Here is an 18537-nt window from a genome sequence, read left to right as displayed (position 1 = left end):
TAGGGGTCAGGAGCAGCCTGGGCACCCCGCACCCGGCGGCCTGGGGGAACCGCAAGCCCGGCCTACGGGCGGCCAGGGGGCCGAGACAAGGAACCGTGTGAGTCACACACTAGGGGTTCGGGCCTGGGAGCCGGCGGGGATGCGCATGGGGCCTGGGAGCCCCCAAAGCCCTCGGCTTTTCCCCTCCGTGGTTGCGCGGCCCTGCAGAGCCCTGGGCTGCCCTGCTCCTCGAGGGCCCGCCAGGGGGCGGTGTTCGCGCTCCAGGTCGCCGCCCCCGCGGCCACATCAGCAGCGCTCGGCGCCCCTCGGGCGGGACTCTGCGCCTGCGCGGGCGGCGCGGGGAGGGGCGGGGCAGGCCGGGCTAGGGGGCCGCGGGCGGCGGCTCCTGGCTGTCAGCGCGCGGCAGCTGCTGGAGGGAGCGCAGCAGCCCGGGACCGCCGCGGAGCTCTGCTGCACGTCTGGAGACCAGGCAGGTGACGCTGGAGGGTGAGCAGGGCGCAGGCATCCCTGTTCCGGGAGGGCCGCGGGGCGGGGACCCTGCGGCCGGGGGAGGGCAGAGGGACCCCAGCGGGGAGCAGCGGCCACCCCGCGGGTCCAGCCCGAGCCGCCGAGCCCCCTGCGGCCCGCGGGCAGCGCCCCACCTGGGGAAGGGCGGGGTGGGCGCCGCCGGGCCACCGGCTTCAGGCACCTGCTCTCCACCCCGCCCGGTGCTGGCTGGTCTTTTTCTGTGTCAAGTGTATCTCAATAAAAAGACCCGGACGTTCATTTATAGATTCCATGTAGCACGCACGACACACGTTACATGTGTGTGGATGTCACCTCTGTGTCTACTGCATCTGCCTGTGTCGTACATAGAGGCGGATGGCATCTGTTCCTGCGAATTAGCTACCTGGTTTTTTGGTGTTTTCTTTCTTTCTTTCTTTCTTTTTTTCTTTTTATTTTTTTTTGAGGTATACCTCACACAGCCTAGGGTGGAAGCTGTGACTTAGTATATTCACGAAGTTTTGCAACTGTCATAACCTCAAAATGATCCCCCCCTCCCGTAAGTTATTTATTTATTAGTGAGTAAGATAACGAGAGAGAGAAAGAGAGGGAAAAAAAAAAACAAAAAAAGAGCACCACTCTAGCCTGTGGGATGCGAGGATCGAACTCAGGACTTAGTGCTGCAGATGAGAAACTCTTTATCAACTACGCGATCTCCTCACCTCACCTCACCCCCCCACCCCCCGCCTCTGGTAACCTCTATTCTATTTTCTGTCCACGTGTTTCTTTCAGCCCTAGAATTTCATGTAAATGGGATCATACCACGTGTAACTGTGTCTGAGGCATCTTTCCCTTGATACATTTTCAGGGTTCATCTATGATGTTGCATATATCAGTATTTTATTCTTTTCTTTCTTTCTTTCTCTCAGGAGTGGTAACATTCTGTTTTATTGCCATACCATAGTGTCACATTTTGCTTATTTATTTTTCAGTTGGTGGATATTAGCAGTGTTTCTGCTCTTTGGCTATTGGGAATGACCCTGCTATGAACAGTTTTTCTGTGGGTTTCTGTTTTCATCTCTCTCTCTTTTTGAGTAGTTATCAAATTTCCAAAGCACCTTAGCCGCACAGTTTTTCCATTTCCATCAGCTTCCCTAGACCCGCACCAACACATGTTACTGTCTGTTGGCTACTTTTTTTTTTTTTAACAGTTATCCTAGTTGGGTGTAAAGTGATATGGACTTACACTTCCATTTCCCCATTAACATGTTTTCCTGTGTTTTTTGGCCATTTTGAGTATCTTCTTTGGAAAGTCTATTCAAATCTTTTTTTCCACTTATTTTTTAATATTTATTTATTTATTCCCTTTTGTTACCATTGTTGTTTTATTGTAGTTGTTCTTGATGTTGTCATTGTTGGATAGGACAGAGAGAAATGGAGAGAGGAGGGGAAGACAGAGGGGGAGAGAAAGAGAGACAGCTACAGACCTGCTTCACCCCCTGTGAAGCGACACCCCTACAGGTGGGGAGCCGGGGGCTCGAACTGGGATTCTTATGCTGGTCCTTGCGCTTTGCACCATATGCGCTTAACCCTCTGCACTACTGCCCGACTCCCTTTTTTTCCACTTTTTAACTGGACTGTCTTTATGGTTAAATTTTTGTCCTTCTCTGTAGAGAAAATATTGTAGGTTTCTGAACTAAAATTGACTAAAAAGCCAACCCATTGATTATCAAGCAGCATAACATTTCTGTCTGGGGAAGGCTAAACTTGTGCCTGTTAAGTCTTTTATAATACCTTCCCTAGGGTGGAGGGTAGATAGCACAATGGTTATGCAAACAGTTCTCATGCCTGAGGCTCCAAAGTCCCAGGTTCAATCCCCTGCACCACCATAAACCAGAGCTGAACAGTGCTCTGCTTAAAAGAAAAAAAAAAAAAAAAAATCCCTTCCCTGTCAATTCTTGGGCATTTTCCTGCCCTTTCCCTTTTTCTGTTATCTTAAGAAAAGCCACAAATGTGTTCATGACCAGACAGAGTTGACAGTCATTCACATGTATTCCATGCTTGAGTTGAAATTACAGTTATCATTTTTTAACAATTTTTTAAAAAAGATTTTATTTACTTATGAGAAAGATAGGAGAGAGAGAAGGAACCAGATATTGCTCTGGTACATGTGCTGCTGGGGATTGGGCCTTATATTTGAGAGTCCAATGCTTTATCCACTGTGCCATCTCCTGTACCAGTACAGTTACCATTTTAATGAAAGAATTTATTGCAGTGGCTAAAAAAATAATTAAAAAATGATAAACACATTCCACTCAATTAAAATTTCATATACTCCATTTCTCAAAGTGGGAGGTCTTATTTTCCTAAGTTTGTGCATTTGGGGAAATAGCACAACTAGTAGGACATGGGATTTACGTGCCTGAGGCTCCCAGTACTTAACTCTTTTTCTCTCTTCCATGTGAAATAAATCTTTCTTTTTTCGTTATCTTATTTATTTATTGGATAGAGACAGTCAGAAATTGAGAGGGAAGGGAGGTATAGAGAGGGTGAGAGACAGAGAAACACCTGCAGCACTGCTTCACCACTTGTGAAGCTTTCCCCCCCAGCAAGTGGGGACTGGGGCCTCGAACCCGGGTCCTTGCGCGTTGTAACATGTGTGCTCAACCAAGTGTGCCACCACCCAGCCCCTGAAATAAATCTTTCAAACAAACAAACATACAGTATATGAAGAACTTTCCCATCCTACTCTTTAACTACTTATTTGCAAAACAGTGGGAACATTATTTAACCCTTTTGTGCCTCATTGATTTCATTGGTTGAATGAGGCTAATGATTTCATTATATGTCCTGTGCATTTTTGTTTTGTTTCAGCTAGTAGGGTGATTTGCAACATACTAAAATTTAACCTATTTAACTTTAGTTATTTAGTACTGCCTTTTTATCCCCCCTCCTTTTTTTTTTTTTTTTTACATACTCAATGATCTACGTAAGTTCAGTAGTTAGAGAGGCTTTCTCATGCTTTGGAGCTCTCCCATGTTCCTTATTGCAAATAATTGAATATAGGGGACAAATGGTAGCAGGTGTGGGGACATGATCCTGGGAAATGCTGGTCAGAGTGGACCTGCCTTCTTTATGGTAGACTTACAGGCATTTCTCTGACATCTCCACTGGTAAGTATGAAACAACCTATTTACTGACTAGGAGATAGCTCACTTTGTAGAGCTTATGCTTTACTTTATGTGAAGTTGTGGGTTCTAGTCTAGACATTGCATGGGAACACTATGGATGTTCAAGGATGGCACTGAGGGTAACCATGGATGGTGGAGTAGTGCTGTGGTGTCTCTCTTCTTGCTATGGCCGTCTTTTATTGTGGATTTGCTGTGGTGGTTTTCTGTCTTCATTTTTTAGGAGAGGACTGCTCAGTTCTGTCTTATGGTAGTGCCTGGGATTGAACCTTGTACCTTGGAATCTAGCATGAAAGTATTTTTGCATAGCCATTGTACTGTGTCCCCTCTCTCTGTGTCTTTTCTTTAATCCTCTCTCAAATGAATAAAGGAAAAGATATTGGACTGAGGAGGACTCTCAGTGGTGTCCTGTACATGCTTAAGGCCCTGTGTTTACTAGCTGGTTCTATCTATATCTTTATATGCTAAAACACGCCGGGGGTGTGTATGTGTGTGTCTAATCATCTCCCAAAGGGTTTAAGGGCTACAGCTGTCAGTGATTCTGTGTTAATGGGGATGGATGCAGTCAATTCGCTTTCCTTCTGCCCAGCTGCATTGAGGTAATAGGAGTTTTGATTTGAGGAGGGATAAGAGAGGAAAGTAGTATGGAGCCATGGAACATTTTAGAATTAGGGGAAAATCTCATTTTATTTCTAACTGTGGGTGTGGGAAGTGGAGGTCTTTGGACAGCACAAGAAATCTGGAAGATGAGAAAAGCAGGAATGACAAATGATTTGGACCAGGTGATCAGAGGATATCACAGATATCCATACAGATCCAGCGTCTCTAGATATTTTTTGCTCAAAAATTTTCTCTAAAGAGAAAAAATGGCAGAGAAGCTCTCTCTTTCCAGTTCTCACCTCTTCTGCCCTACTTGTTCTTCCATGCTTACTCTTCTCCCAGGATCCAGAAATCAGAGTGGGGTTGCTATTCTTGCATTTCAGTATACTGATTCACCCCCACCTCTCTCTCCAGATGTTGGTGAAATTGAAATCCGATTCAAGGTATAAAATGAGAAGTTCACTTCAATTAAAATACTAGTTTAGGAGGCCAGGTGGTGGTTCACTGAATTCAGCGCAGATGTTAGCATGCACAGGTTCAAATCCCCAGTTCCCACCTGTAGGGTAAAAGCTTCACAAGCAGTGAAGCAGTGTTGCAAGTGTCTCTTTTTCTCTCTTATCTCTCCTTTCCCTCTTGATTTCTCTCTTTCTCTATCCTGTGAAAGAATAAATAAAGCTAGTTTAATTTTCATTTCTGGCTAAGCTAGCATGGAGAATTTAGCTTAGATCTCTGCTTATTCTGTCCCATTTTAATTTACTTGTCCAGATGAGGTTATAGCACCCAAACACACAAACAACCCCTGCAGGTCTCCCCAGCATAAGGTACAAGTTCTAACGTAGAGAGCTTACCTCTTAGGAATTGAAATTGGAGGAGAAGTGGGAAGGAAAATCTTCCCTCCTCATTGGCATGCCAGCCCAGAGGGCAGAGGTGTGGTCTCTCCGGCACGCTGACCTTTATCACTGCGGAGCCTTTTAGATAAGTCGCTTTCCTGCAGATGGAACTCCTGCTGGGCTGGAGGGAAAGCCTTACTTTCTCAAGGGGAGTGAAAGTTGTGCTGCCACTGCTGAGACAGAAACAAGCCTCCACCTAAGTGTGCTGTGTTCTTTGGGCTGGTGAATGAACTTGGGGAGTTACATACCCTTTAGAAAATCGCAAATGAGAGTATGTTTTCTTTGGACATAGCTCTCCCTCAGCCATTTTAAAGTGGGTCATCTTTTCATTGTGTTGTTAAATATATAGTTTATTTAAGTCCGTTTCCTTATTTGTGTTGCTTCTCAAATATTTATTGTGTGTCTAATGTGTGAGGTCTGGGTTAATTTCTCTAACATTACATTAAAAAAAAAGGTATGTCACACATAGACACTTACTTACTAGGTTGTTATAAGTAAGAAAAATCCCCTCAGCTGAGGAAACAGGAAAAATCCAGTGTTACAACAGTCCTGAGTAGGTGGGAGTGATTATGTAGGAACTGGGTAACTTGATTAAAGACTGGATTTTTAAAATTTGTTTTTCTTTGTAGAACTGGGGCTCTCGTGCATGCATAATCTCACCCCTACTACCACCCCAGGCCTTTTTTTTTTTTTTTCCATTTAGACTGTGAGACAACAGAGAGTGACAGGGAAGGAGAGATCAAGACATTGGAACTTCTCTGGATTCATATATTACTCCTATATTATGTCAGGGTTCAAACCTCTAAAGCACCCCACCCATTGACCTCTTTCTCTGGCTCAAAGACTTAAACTTTTAAAAAGATATTTTATTTAAAATTATAGAGATACATCACAGTACTACTCAGCTCTATTTTATGGTGGTGCTGGGGATTGAACCTGAGACCTCTTGGGCCCCAGGCATGAAAAGGACTTTGAGAAGCCATTGCAAAGTTTCAATCAGGACCTGCTTAGATTTGCATTTTAAGATCCCTTTGAGTACCGAGTTTCTTTTCTACTCAAATACAAACTTCAGATTCCTTGACTAGGTGTACAGGTATTGAGAATTGTTTTGAAAAGAATCTTTTCATTCTTCCTTGTATTGGAAATTCCCATTTCACAAAGACTTGTTTGCTAAGTACTTTTGCTCCAGGATGGAAAGCCCTAGGAGACCAGATCTTGTTTCTGTCTTGTTTGGGCTGAATTTGCAATTTAGCATAGTGCTGGATACTAAATAAATCTTTGTTACAGAGTCTAACTGCCTATACTACTTTAATTAATACATAGTAATAGCAACTACCTCTGTGTTTTTAGTAATATTTTCTTATGGAAAAAGAAGTTTTATTTAGAAATGAACTCGGGCAGGGGTAGATAGCATAATGGTTATGCAAACAGACTCTCGTGCCTGAGGCTCCATCAAGTTCCAGGTTCAATCCCCTGCACCACCATAAGCCAGAGCTGAGCAGTGCTCTGTTAAAAAAAAAACACAAAAAAAAAAGAAAAGAAAAAAAGAAATGATCTCATTTTTCTTGGTTGAAACATATGTGATAGAACCACATTGATTCATTATATATATATATATATATATATATATATATATATATATATATATATATTTGCCTCCAGGGTTATTGCTGGGGCTTGGTGCCTGCACCACGAATCCACTGCTCCTAGAGACCATTTTCCCCCTTTTGTTGCCCATGTTGTTTTATCATCGTGGTTATTATTGTTGTTGTTGTTGCTGCTGTCGTTAGATAAGACAGAGAAATGGAGAAAGGAGGGGAGACAGAGGGGGAGAGAAAAATAGACACCTGCAGACCTGCTTCACCACCTGTGAAGCGACTCCCCTGCAGGTGGGAAGCCAGGGCTCACGGGATCCTTAGGCTGGTCCTTGTGCTTTGCGCCATGTGCGCTTAAGCCACTGCGCTACCGCCTGACACCCTAAAATATAATTTTTTTAAATTTCTTTTTTTTAAATAGTTTGGCTTTTTAAAAATATTTATTCCCTTTTTGTTGCCTTTGTTTTTATTGTTGTAGTTATTGTTGTCGTTGTCGTTGTTGTTGGATAGGACAGAGAGAGATGGAGAGAGGAGGGGAAGACAGAGAGGGAGAGAAAGATAGACACTTGCAGACCTGCTTCACTGCTTGTGAAGTGACTCTCCTACAGGTGGGGAGCTGGGGACTCAGACTGGGATTTTTATGCCGGTCCCAGCGCTTTGTGCCACGTGTGCTTAACCCACTGTGCTACCACCCGACTCCCTAAAAATTTCTTTATTGGGGAAATTAATGGTTTATAGTTGACAGTAAAATACAATAGTTTGTACATGCATAACACTTCCCAGTTTTCCACATAACAATTCAACCCCCACTAGGTCCTCCTCTGCCATCATGTTCCAGGACCTGAACCCTCCCCCAGAGTCTTTTACTTTGGTGCAATACACCATAAAATATAATTTAACAAAATGGTTTTCTTAAATTAAATCCAGCTAGCAGTAGAGATCAGAAAAACAACAGAACTGATTTGAGTTTTTATTTTTCTTCTAAGTGGTTTAGATTTTCCTGGGAAGAAGGCAATCAAGCAGTCATTGATATTTTGTGTGAATAATGTTTTCTGAGCTCTCACCAACAGGCAGTTTTAGAAAGAGAATTGGCAACAAAGAGAATAAATTAGATTAAAATGTACCAGCCATCTGAGCCTAGTGGACAAATGAACAGAAGGTAGAGTTTGGTCTTAGAAAAAGTCAAAATTAGAATATCCTACATGCAAGGAACTTACAAATAAGAACTTAATGATGTCAACTTATTGTCCGAGAATGGCTGTATTGTCGGAGTACTGTGACTTCACGGAATTAGATTGTGAAACCCAGCTGTGGAGGAGAAATTCCCAAAGCGTATGGTTTTGATAAGTGGCAAGAGACGGTATGAAAAATTCATGAAAGGTAGATTTCAGTTCGTGGCTCCAGTTCTCTTTAATATCTCTCTGAGATGTGGAAATGTTGCTAATTAGTTCTGTAATTTAGATTCTCTGTATCTTAAACAGGGGTGCTTGAATCAGATTTTCCTGTTATAGGATAGCTTCACATGCTCATTGAATTTTACAGTTTTTCTGTTCTACAGTCCTATTTTTTTGCATTATAGAGCTTGTATAGAAACTGTTAACTTATATAAAATTATCTTAAAGTAACTCTAAATATGGTAAAGTATTATGCACGAGGATTCTTTTTTTTTCAATCTCTCAGGGTTTTTTTATTTCTTTATTGGGGAATTAATGTTTTACAATCAACAGTAAATACAATAGTTTGGGATGTACATGCATAACATTTCCAAGTTTTCCATATAACAATACAACCTCCATTAGGTCCTCTATCATCCTTCTAGGATCTGTATTCTCCTCACCCACCTCAGAGTCTTTTACTTTGGTGCAATATGTCAATTCCATTTCAGGTTCTACTTCTGTTTTCTTTTCTGATCTTGTTTTTCAACTTCTGCCTGAGCGTGGGATCATCCCATATTCATCCTTTTGTTTCTGACTTATTTCACTTAACGTGAATTTTTCAAAGGCCATACAAGATCGGCTAAAAACAGTGAAGTCACCTTTTTTTTTTTTTTTTTTTTTTTACAGCTGAGTAGTATTCCATTGTGTATATATATACCACAACTTGCTCAGCCACTCATCTGTTGTTCGATACCTTGGTTGCTTCCAGGTTTTGGCTATTACAAATTGTGCTGTCAAGAACATATGTGTACACAGATCTTTTTGGATGGGTCTGTTGGGTTCCTTAGGATATATCCCCAGGAGAGGAATTGCAGGATCATAGAGTAGGTCCATTTCTAGCCTTCTGAGAGTTCTCCAGACTGTTCTCCACAGAGGTTGGACCAATTGACATTCCCACCAGCAGTGTAGGAGGGTTGCTTTGACCCCACAACCTCTCCAGCATTTGTTGCTGTTACCTTTTCTGATGTATAACATTCTCACAGGAGTGAAGTGGTATCTCATTGTTGTCTTTATTTGAATTTCTCTGACAATCAGAGACTTGGAGCATTTTTTCATGTGTTTTTTGGCCTTTTGGATCTCTTCTGTGGTGAATATTCTGTCCATGTCCTCCCCCCATTTTTGGATGGGGTTATTTGTTGTCTTGTTGTTGAGATTTGCAAGTTCTTAATATATTGTGGTTATTAGCCTCTTGTCTGATATGTGGCATGTAAAGATCTTTTCCCATTCTGTGAGGGGTCTCTTTGTTTGGGTAGTGGTTTCTTTAGCTGTGCAGAAGCTTTGTAATTTGATGTAGTCCCATAGGTTTATGCTTGTCTTAGTCTTCTTTGTAATTGGATTTGTTTCATTGAAGATGTCTTTAAAATTTATGTGGAAAAGAGTTCTTCCAGTATTTTCCTCTAAGTATCTGATAGTTTGTGGTCTAACATCCAAGTCCTTGACCCACTTGTTATTTACTTTTGTATTTGGTGAAATATAGTGGTTCAGTTTCATTCTTCTGCATGTTTCAACCCATTCTTTCCAACACCATTTGTTGAAGAGACTCTGCTTTCCCCATGTAATAGTCTGGGCACCTTTGTCAAAGATTAGATGTCCATAGGTATGGGGGCTTACTTCTGGGCTGTCAGTTCTATTCCACTGGTCAGTATGTCTATTCATGTTCCAATACCAAACAGTTTTGATGACAGTGGCCCTATAATACAATTTGAGATCTGGGAGTGTGATACCTCCAGTTCTGTTCTTTCTTCTCAAGAGTGTTTTGGCAATTCTAGGTCTTTTCTGTTTCCAGATAAACATTTGTAGCATTTGTTCTATTCTAAAAAATGTGGTTGAGATCTTGATGGGGCCAGCATTAAATTTGTAGATGGTTCTGGGTAGTATATTCATTTTGATGACGTTAATTTCTTCCAACCTATGAACATGGAATAACTTTCCACTTCTTTGTGTCTTTTTCAGTTTCCTTGAGTAGAGACTCATATTTTTCAGTATATAAGTCTTTCACTTCTTTGGTTAGGTTTACTCCTAGATATTTTATTGTTTTAGTTGCTATAGTAAAAGGAATTGATTTCTGGATTTCAATTTCTTCTAACTTAGTGTTTGCATAGAGGAATGCCACTGACTTTTGAATGTTAATTTTGTAGCCTGACACCTTACTGTATTCCCTGATGATATCCAAAAGCTTCTTGCTGGATTCCTTAGGTTTTTCTACGTATACTATCATGTCATCTGCAAATAGGGAGAGTTTGACTTCTTCTCTTCCAATCTGTATCCCTTCAATTCCTTGCTTCTGCCTGATTGCTATGGCAAGAACTTTCAACACTATGTTGAATAGTAATGGTGATAGTGGGCAGCCTCTCTAGTACCTGATCTGAGTGGAAATGCTTCCAGTTTTTCACCATTGCGTATGATGTTGGCTGTAGGTTTGCTATATATAGACTCCACTATCTTGAGGAATTTTCCATCTATTCCCATTTTTTGTAGTGTTTTGATCATAAAGGGATGTTGTATTTTGTCAAAGGCTTTCTCTGCATCTACTGATATGACCATGTGGTTTTTGGTCTTGCTTTTGTTGATGTGGTGGATCGTGTTGATTCATTTACGTATATTAAACCAACCTTGCATGCTAGGGATAAACCCCACCTAGTCATGATGACCAATCTTGTGAATATACTGCTGTATCTGGTTGGCTAGAATTTTGTTCAATATTTTTGCATCTATGTTCATCAGAGATACTGGTCTGTAGCTTTTTTTTTTTTTTTTTTTTTTTTTTTGGTTGTGTCCCTGTCTGCTTTTGTTATCAGTTATGTTGGCTTCATAGAAGCTGGAAGGGAATATTCGGTGTCTTTAATCTTCTGGAAGACTTTTAAAAGTAGAGGTATTAGTTCTTCTTTGAAGGTTTTGTAGAATTCATTTGTAAAACCATCTGGTCCAGGACTTTTATTTTTGGGAAGATTTTTGATAACTATTTCAATTTCATTAGCTGTGATGGACCTGTTCATGTTATCTACTTCCTCTTTACGTAGTTTTGGAAGTTGGTAGGTATCTAGGAAATCGTCCATTTCTCCCAGGTTCTCTAGTTTGGTGGCATATAGTTGTTCATAGTAGCCTCACATGATATGCTTAATTTCTGTGGAGTCTGTTGTGATATCTCCTCTTTCATTCAGTATCTGATTTATTTGGGTCTTCTCCCTTGTTGTTTTGTGAAACTGGCTAAAGGTTTGTTGATTTTGTTCACTCTTTTGAATCACCAACATTTACTTTCGTTGATCTTTTGTATGGTTTTCTTATTTTCAATGTCATTTATTTCTGCCCTAACTTTAGTGATTTCTGTCTTTCTGGTTGTTTTATGGTTCCTTAGTTCTTCTTCTTCTTCTAGGTCTTTAAAATGTGCATTAGGCTGTTTATTTGTGCTTTTTCTTGTTTCCTAATGTGTGCTTGTATGGCTATGAACTTCCCTCTCAGTACTGCCTTAGCTGTGTCCCAAATATTTTGATAGCTTGTGTCTTCATTTTCATTGAAGTCTTGAAACATTTTGATTTCTTCCTTGATTTCCTCTTTGACCCAGAAGTTGTTAAGTAGTGTAATGTTGAGCTTCCACATTTTGGGACTATTACTAATCTTTTGTTGATTGTTAAATGTTAGTTTAATTCCACTGTGGTCTGAGAAGATGCTTGGGATGATTCCAGTGCTCTTGAATTTGCTGACGCTGTCTTTGTGGCCTAACATATGGTCTATCCTTGAGAATGACCCATGTGGACTTGAGTGGAATGTGTATTCTAGTTTCTTGGGATGAATGACTCTGAAAATGTTTAATAGTTCTAGTTTATCTATCTCCTTATTTAGCTCCCTCATTTCTTTATTGATTTTCTGCCTGGATGATCTGTCAAGTTGAGAGAGTGGGGTGTTGAAGTCCCCTACTATGACTGTGTTGCTGTTAATATATTACTGTAGCTCTTTCAGTAGATGTTTGATGTATTTAGATGGCTTCTCTGATGTTAATAATTGTTAAGTCCTCTTGATTGACTGATTGATCCACCGAACATTAAGTAGTATCCATTCCTATCTTTTTTAATCTTATCAATTTTAAAGTCTATTATGTCAGATATGAGAATAGCTGGTCCTGCCCTTTTTTGTGGGCCATTGGCTTGTTGATAGTTTTCCATCCTTTCACTTTGTCTGTATTTGTCTTGTTGAGTTAGGTGGGTTTCCTGTAGACAGCATATTGTTGGGTTGTGTTTTCTGATCCATCTTCCTACTCTATGTCTTTTAATAGGTGAATTCAGGCCATTGACATTTATTGATATCAAAGATTGAAGATATTTTAACGCCATTCTTGTAGAGTTTTAGAGTTTTGATATATGTCCTATTTGTGGTGGTCTGGTTGTTTATAGGAGACCTTTCAGAACTTCTTTCAGGGCAGGCTTGGTGATAGTTGATTCCTTCAACTGTTGCTTGTGTGAGAAGGTTTTGATGCCTCCATCTAGTCTGAATGACAGTCTAGCAGAATACAGTATTCTTCTTTGAAAGCCTAAGGATGTTCATTTTTATTGCTGTGTAAATTAGCCTGGAAAATGACCTGCTGTAGGGATACAGTTTGTTTAAAAGTGACAATTCGGGGCCAGGTGGTAGCCCACCTGGTTGAGTACACACATTACAGTGCACAGGGACCTGGGTTCAAGTCCCTGGTCCCTACCTGTGGGGAAAAGCTTTGCAAGTGATGAAGTAGTGTTGCAGGTCTCTCTGCTTCTCTCCTGCTCTACCACCTCCTTTCCTCTTGATTCCTGATTGTTTCTGTCAAACAAAATAAAGATAATAATTTTTTTTTAAATAAGTGACAATTCACACTTGAAAAATTTAACCGTTTAATTAGTTTTTTTCTTTTACAGGTATATATTTTTTTATCTGTTTCTTCCCATTCTTTTTAAATAATTTATTTAATTTTTTTTTAGAGAGCTACAGAGGGAGAAAGAGAGAGGGAGAGAGAGACAGAAACACTAGAGCACTGTTCAGCTCTGGCTTATGGTGGTGTGGGGGATTGAACCTGGGACTTTGGAGTCTCAGGCATGATAGTCTGTTTGCATGACTATTGTGCTGTCTATCCACCCCCCCCTTTTTTTTTTTTGGCCTCCATGGGTATCTCTGGGGCTCGAAGCTAGCATTACAAATCCACTACTCCTGACGGCCCTTTTTTCCTTTTTTTTTTTTCTTTCTATTTTATTAGACAGGTCAGAGAGAAATTGAGAGGGGAGGGGAGATAGGGAGAGAGACACCTGCAGACCTGCTTCAGCTTTGTGAAATGTCTTCTCTGCAGGTGGGAAGTGGGGGCTTGAAGCCAGGTCCTTCCCTGATTCCTTGCAGATAGATCTATCTGTGCTTAACTGGGTGTACCACCACCCAGCTCCTAAACCATTTCTTTAACATGTGTAAGAGAAAGACCAGAGTACAGCTCAGTTCTGTTACCTGTGGTAGGAGAAACAGAATGCGGGACCTTGTGCGTGGACCCCTTGTGCTCTACCTAGTCACAAATGGAGGGATTAAAAAAATTAAGAACTCGGGAGTCGGGCTGTAGCGCAGCGGGTTAAGCGCAGGTGGCGCAAAGCACAAGGACCGGCATAAGGATCCCGGTTCGAGCCCCGGTTCCCCACCTGCAGGGGAGTCACTTCACAGGTGGTGAAGCAGGTCTGCAGGTGTCTGTCTTTCTCTCCTCCTCTCTGTCTTCCCCTCCTCTCTCCATTTCTCTCTGTCCTATCTAACAACGATGACAACAACAATAATAATAACTACAACAATAAAACAACAAGGGCAACAAAAGGGAATAAATAAAATAAAATAAAATATTTTTTAAAAAAGCTTTAAAAAAATTAAGAACTCAACAAGGGCAACAAAAGGGAAATAAATATATATTTTTAAAAAAATTAAGAATTATTTTCTTTTCTCATGATAGATAGACTAGAGTACATTTTTAGAGCATTCTCTACTACTGATCCAACTCCTAGTCCCTTCTCCTTCTTGTATCTAGGTATTACCTTTTTTTGTTGTTGTTCATTGTCTGTTTTTTCATGAACACCTATATTTTGACTGATACTGAGTGGGGAATATGCAGAATTTTGTATCAAATAGGATTTTTTACATCATAAACTAGTAAATTGGTGACTTTTTGTAAATACAGTGACAAAGTAAGAGTATTCGTAGAATAGGGACTAAAGATTTAAGTGATCATGCTGGTAAAATAGCTCACTTGGATAGTGTGACCCATGTATGTGACCCAGGTTCAAATGTGGTCCCGCTGCATTGAAGGAAGCTTCACTGCTATTGTCTCTTTCACTCTCTTTCTATCTCAATTTATTTATATAAGTAAATAAAAGATTTAGGGAGTCGGGCTGTAGCACAGCGGGTTAAGTGCAGGTGGCACAAAGCACAAGGACTGGCATAAGGATCCCGGTTCAAGCCCTGGCTCCCCACCTGCAGGGGAGTGGCTTCACAAGCGGTAAAGCAGGTCTGCAGGTGTCTGTCTTTCTTTACCCCTCTCTGTCTTCTCCTTCCTCTCTCCATTTCTCTCTGTCGCATCCAACAACAACGACTATAACAATAAAACAAGGGCAACAAAAGGGAATAAATAAAATATTTAAAAAAAGTAAATAAAAGATTTAAGTGATCTCCCCTATCCAGCCCTATTTGACGCTTCTCATAAAAGGGCTCTCTTAGGATTATTTTTCTTTCTCTTTGGTAAATACTTGCTCCATTACTAGTTAACAGAAGATTATATAGAGTTCACTTGTTAATCAGGTATGAAATCTGAGAGGAATCTGTTTTCATTCTTGAGCAATGAGCTGTGTTCAAACTAAGTTGACTCATTTGACTAGATTCTGCTGTTGAGCATGAGTAGATTTGAGAAGGAGCTCTGGAAGGACCTTGACTCCAGTAATGCTCATTCTCTAGAGAGGCTTACTCTAGTATACAAGGATTATAGTACAGAGAATGTCTGCCAGGTCTTACCTGGTTAGTGAGAAAGTCCTGGGCCATTGTCTGACTAACATTACAGCATAGGCATATTGCTTTGACCTTGTAAAGTTACCTAGTCATGATTTAACCTCTCTGAGACTCAGTTTTATAAACTAGAATGTTCATGAACATATCTTCTAGATTTTTAAAAAAAGGAGTATGGACCGACCAGTCAACGCCCATGTTCAGCGGGGAAACAATTACAGAAGCAATTACCTTCCACCTTCTACAACCCACAATGACCCTGGGTCCATGCTCCCAGAGGGAGAGTGGGAAAGCTATCAGGGGAGGGGGTGGGATATGGAGATTGGGTGGTGGGAATTGTGTGGAATTGTACCCCTCCTACCCTATGGCTTTGTTAATTTATCCTTTCTTAAATAAAAAAAAAAATTTTAAAAAAAGGTTTGTTAACAAGAGAGAGAGAGTCAGAGCATCACCCTACAATCACATGCAACGCCTGGGATCAAACTCAGGACTTCATATTTTATCTATCTTTCACTTTATCTTTACCAACACTATCTGTTGGGTCACTCCCTAGGGCACATGGGCTAGGTTTCAAAAAAGGGCTAAGGAAATAGCTTGATGATTATGTAAATGACTTATGCCTGAGGCTCTGGTCTCCCAGGTTTAGTCTCTTGCACCACCATAAACCAGAGCTAAGCAGTGCTCTGGAGAACAAACAACAACAAAAAAAAACTATATGATAGAACTACATATAGATGAAGCTTATTAAAGTAAAATTAACAGGGAGTTCAAAGCCTGGCATGCTTTTTTAAAAAAAACTACATCTGATATTTTTCTCCATCATAGCAATTAAAATATTATGCTAAGTAACATTCTAATCGTATTTTTTTTAAAATTCTGAGACTCCTTATACTCCTGCATTTTAGATTAGAAGGTTTTTTCAAATAACTCTAGGCAAAATGATGGAGTGCCTTTCTGATGTTTCCTGTTCTGGCTGAGTAGATTTCTAGACCAGAAGAAATCTAACAGGGTGGCTTCAAGTGGTTTATTTTAGTTGTATACTATAAAAATGTTACTTAGATGTCTTTAAAAAATGCCCACCAGGGGCCGGATGGTAGTGCAGATGGTTAAGCCACACATGGCGCAAAGCGCAAGGACTGGCACAAGGATCCCAGTTTGAGCCCCTGGCTCCCCACCTGCAGAGAGGTCACTTCACAAGTGGTGAGTCAGGTATGCAAGTGTCTATCTTTCTCTCCCCTTCTCTGTCTTTCCCTCTTCTCTCGATTTCTCTCTGTCCTATCCAACAACAATGACAGCAATAAAAACAATGATAAACAACAAGGGCAACAAAAGGAAAAAAAATAGCCTCCAGGTGCAGTGGATTTGTAGTGCAGGCACCGAGCCCCAGCAATAACCCTGGAGGCAAAAAAAAAAATGCCCATCAGACATACTTCAGTCTGCCAACAGTATTAAAGCTACTTCCTATTTCAGTTTCCATTTTCTTTTTATAACATTGTGGTTTCCTGAAGACCTGCTTTCTTTTGTATATGTTGCTACTGCTTAACATGTGCATATGATGGCCAGTATAGTATAACATATATTAACATATATGTGTATGTGTACAATATGCCCTATAGCATGGTGGCAGTTTAATTTTTTAAAAGATTTATTTACTAATTAATGAGGAGAGGGAGAGGGAGAGAGAGAGAACCAGAGTATCACTCTGGCATATGCTAAGCTGGGCATTGAACTTGGGACCTCATTCTTGTCCCACTTATCCATAGTACCAGCTCCCAGGCTGCACTGACAGTTACATTTCAAAAGAATGAGTAAGTTGTCTAAAATGTAAATGTTAAAATTAAGTCTTTTTTTTTTTATATATAAAAAGGAAACACTGACAAAATCATAGGAGAAGAGGGGTACAACTCCACACAATTCCCACCATCAGAGCTCTGTATCCCATCCCCTCCCCTGATAGCTTTTCTATTCTTTAACCCTCTGGGAGTATGGACCCAAGGTCATTGTGGGATGCAGAAGGTGGAAGGTCTGGCTTCTGTAATTGTTTCGCCGCTGAACTTGGGCATTGACAGGTCAATCCATACTCCCAGCCTGTCTCTCTTTCCCTAGTGGGGTGGGGTTTTGGGGAAGTGGAGCTCCAGGACACATTGATGGGGTTGTCTGTCCAGGGAAGTCTGGTTGGCATCATGCTAGCATCTGGAACCTGGTGGTTGAAAAGAGAGTTAACATATAAAGCCAAGCAAGTTGTTGACTAATCATGAACCTAAAGGCTAGAATAGTGCAGATGAAGAGTTGGGTGGGGGGGGGTCTCCGTTCTGTAGATAGCTAGTAGGCATATTTTAATTATATTCCGAAGGGCCTGTGGCTATACTAGTTGTTTTTTTTTTTTCCCCTGAGCCTGAAATCTGATATGCAGGTGGATCCAAGTTACTGTCTGGGGAGATGATATCATGGCTGGAAAAAGGACCAGAAAGCTGGATCAAGAAAGAGAGTAGCTCCCAAATGTGGGAAAGGTGTATAAATATTGTTGGCTGTAAACCCCATTGATTTGATGTGATATGGGGCCCATATTCAGCTTAGGAGCCTATGTGACCTCTGCATCCCTGTAGATCTGAGTTCACATTCTGTGGTCATGAGTAGGAACATTCCAAGCTTTCCCAATATCAACCCGTCTTCCTCAGGTATAGCATAGCATACCTGAGGAAGGTATAGCATGTTGTCCAGCCTCCCTACGGATGATGGAACATTCTCTACCATTGTTGATCCAAGTTGAGGGCAAGGTCCTATGGAGGTCCACAAAGGGGTCTATTTTGTTGTTCCTGATATAGATGACCGGTAACATGGAGAGAGGGATTTATTCGAGGCCTAGGCCCATCATGTCTGTTTGGGAATCTCAAGACTCTCCGAATAGGGCCCCAGCTGATGGGGTGGCCTGATAGTGACAAAAGAGTCATCGTTAAAGTATGCCAGTCTTGCCCTTATTCAGCTTTTGCAGTCCTTACTTTGATAAGGATAGCTTGGGAGTGAATGAGGGAAGTATAATAGGAAGTAGGTGAGGAGGGTATCTAAGTCTAAGTAGACAGTATTTCATTATGAACATCATACTGACTCACTGTAGACTATTGTGTATTTTTGCTTTCAGGTATATATTTTGCCCTAATTTGTGGATACATGTGAACATATGCCCTATCTCATGGGACCTGGTCTATATCTAGGTTTTGAGACTTTGTTGGGAAGTGAACCAGCTGAAATGGAATTAGAGAATCCTATGAAAGAAAAGTTCTCACCCGAGTGTCCCATCCCATCCCCCCCACAACCATCTCCCTAAGTCAATCTTTTAAGTGAAAATTGGAACGAAACAGTT

The 18537-nt window shown here is 41.0% G+C and overlaps 1 protein-coding gene across 4 annotated transcripts in view; it reads left to right on the top strand.

Moving 5' to 3' along the window:
• Positions 1-375: 375 nt before the first annotated feature.
• The window catches only part of SLC41A2 (solute carrier family 41 member 2), a 158145-nt gene continuing 139983 nt past the window's right edge, over positions 376-18537 (top strand). For 2 of the 4 annotated variants that reach the window (XM_060194329.1, XM_060194326.1), the window contains exon 1: positions 8073-8136. The gene's annotated coding sequence lies outside the window, so the exon portion shown is untranslated. Of the gene's footprint in view, positions 487-8072; positions 8137-18537 lie in introns of those variants that run through there. The other 2 variants (XM_060194328.1, XM_060194327.1) reach the window with 2 other exon arrangements.

This window comes from Erinaceus europaeus, chromosome 7 (genome assembly GCF_950295315.1).
Source record: "Erinaceus europaeus chromosome 7, mEriEur2.1, whole genome shotgun sequence".
NCBI classification, from domain to species: Eukaryota; Metazoa; Chordata; class Mammalia; order Eulipotyphla; family Erinaceidae; genus Erinaceus; species Erinaceus europaeus.
Note: the sequence above shows the minus strand (reverse complement) of the source record. Positions and strands in the feature narration are given on the sequence as shown.